This window comes from Lactuca sativa, chromosome 7 (assembly GCF_002870075.4).
Source record: "Lactuca sativa cultivar Salinas chromosome 7, Lsat_Salinas_v11, whole genome shotgun sequence".
NCBI classification, from domain to species: Eukaryota; Viridiplantae; Streptophyta; class Magnoliopsida; order Asterales; family Asteraceae; genus Lactuca; species Lactuca sativa.
Window position 1 is genome coordinate 68,937,340 of NC_056629.2, and position 2,865 is coordinate 68,940,204.

A 2,865-nucleotide genomic window follows, 5' to 3' on the forward strand; every position below is an offset into this window, starting at 1 on the left:
TCCTTAGCAGTTGCAACTTTACAATAGACGTTGTAATGTGCATCAGTTAGGCCATTCAACACATAGTTGCGACACAAAAATTCTGAATGCTTCCACTGCATTCACAGATTGAGCATCAACCTGCTCCTCAAAAATTACAGGAGTAATTTATGTTAGGAATCGAGCCAGGTTCAAAGTGGTCAAGTAGAATATCATCTTTTGCTGCCACCTCTTGAAGTTCAGACCAGAAAAATTTTCAGATCTCTCAGCATGATTAGCCATGATGTTTGAAACTGGTGCATTTGGGTTCACAACAGGGGTAGCACCACCAGCAGGAGTTCCAGTCATTCTAAAAGAGTCGTAACCACAGTAAAATAGATTATAGGAAAAATCAATTTAGAATAAAAGAACAAAAAAACGAAAGGTTTAGAACAAAGAACGAATATGTTTAAGACTGTTAGTATAAGGACTTCATTTTCCTCTTGAAAGTTTCCTATAAACAAAAAGATTAGTAGCAGAACGTGGTGGCTGAGGCTCGAGTTGGACTCGATTCCCTTAAACAGATTCGTCGTCTGTTCCCACGATATAACAACCTTAACAGTGTGTGTACTGTCGTATATTTCACTTGCCAGAAAGAGTCGCCGGAAGCAGGTGTACAGAGAAGGAGGAAGAAGAAAAAAGTTTTCATTCGTATATTGAATGAGACAGTAAAGGTCTCTTTTTATAGTTGACTTGTGTAATGGAAAAAAATCAATAATTGATTGAGCGTTTAATGCCAATAAATGTCATTAATTATGTAATTAATGCATCCGTTACAGAATTCAAAAAGGACCAAAACTGTCAAGTTTAGGTAGCGCAAGCCCGAGTTTTTGGAGCTACATTTGTGTCTGTAGGTCGCGCCCATGCACAAGTTCGGTGTTTTTGGTCTATGAAATCCAATATTTGCACCCCCCCCTGCGCACGGGTAGGAATTTTAGTAAAACCATAGACACAAACTTGTAAGCCTTTCATGCATTCAATCTTATAAACCTTTTTGAGTTTGGTCTTTCTACCAATGTGGGACTCATTCCCACATTTATCCCTTTTTGCTAAATGTATTCTCAAATACGCTTCTTTGAGTATTGATATATCATTCACATATACTCCATTTTGGACATATAATATATCGTTTCGAAGTCCTCGTGGAGGAGAACACAAACCCACTTAGAGTTAGTTATATACACAACATATGTCTATATTTATATACGTCCAAAGTTAGTAAAAATATAAATATTTATACTAAATTTTCCAACATATATAATTTTGTTATTTGAGCATCAAAATTTTGAAAATATATTTTTTTCTCTATTGATGAGCACGTAGATTTGCCATGACTGTGTTATATGTGTTTGGATCGATTTGAGCGGCTATTGTTCAATTTTATTTTCATTATTTAGTTTTCTTGATTTAATGTATTTGACATCACGATAAATAATGACACAAAATGTGTGGGAAAATTATTTTATGATTTTTCTTGTAGTTCTTCGTGAGGCCGTTCGGGTGGAATTCTTTTTGTTTGGAATAAAGGGGTATTTTTAAAACATAGGATTCATTCTTATGATTCCTTAGTGATGATGGAAGCTGTTTGGGTTCATACTAATACTTATTAGTTAGTTGTGTTTGTTTTATGTTGATCTATAAGACCTTAATGCTAAGAAATGTTATGAAACCAATTTCATTTATTGTTTATTCATGGTAGTGTGAGGTTATATTGTTGGGTGATTTTGATGAAGTCCAGCTTGAAAGGGAAAGATATGTTAGGTATTACATAGTCAAGTCGTATATTTGTTTAATAATTTCATATCTAACTTGGGCTTGATTGTAACACCCCATTCTCACAAATGAGCATAATTTTAAAAGTTAGGTGACTAAATGAGCATAAATCTAAAAGTTAAGTAACCAAACCAAAAGTTAAGTGACTAAATGAGCATCAAGTCAAAAGTCTGATGACCTTTTAAAACTTAAAATAGTTAAGTGACCAAATGAGTACAAAATCAAAAGTTAAGTGACCAAAAATGACCAAAACCCTTATTTATATTAAAACATTGGGATCTCTTCGTCAATACAGAAACATAAGCATAATGAAATATTACAAGCCTTACAATAGTTAAACTAATGGCCTAATACTCCTTAAATCCCTCAACAGAATGTATATTTAATATCGCTACCTGTGATACAATAAATTGGGTGAGTTAGGTTGGGAAACCTAGTGAATACATAAGGATTTCAATCCCATAATGTGATAATAATGTATATCTCAAACCTGCAAATCCAACTATTATCATTAACACAAATATATCATATTTCTAAAACAATTTATCCCATCCTGTCAATTCCCACATACAGATCCTATACAACATCTTACAAGATATAGCCTAAAGGATCAATATGAACAAACTAACGACACTGCTTCAGAAATTCCCTGGCAGCAAACGAGGATCAATAAATACATCAAATGAGGGAAATGGAATAATTTTCACCACGAACCACCTTTCATAAAAACAACAAGATAATTAAGTCAGTGGTGATTATCTAGATAATTGTTCCTAGCAGTGTTCTGTCACCGTGAGGTATTTTACCCCTAGACTTACCCTATCCGGTAATACAACATCAGATATACCTAGTAGCGGTCTATTACTAACACACTCTATTAGGCAGTCTACAAAGTTTCCTCAATTACTTCGTGAAAGGAAACACTGGCACACAAATCTCGTCAAAAGAAAAAGTGTGGGGAAATACTAATAAAGTACTCTCGTACGCTCCTATACTCTGACACATAATAATGTCAATAAGGACTTTGTACATGATAGTACTTCTGGAACATTATAGTACCATGGTATGAGTAGG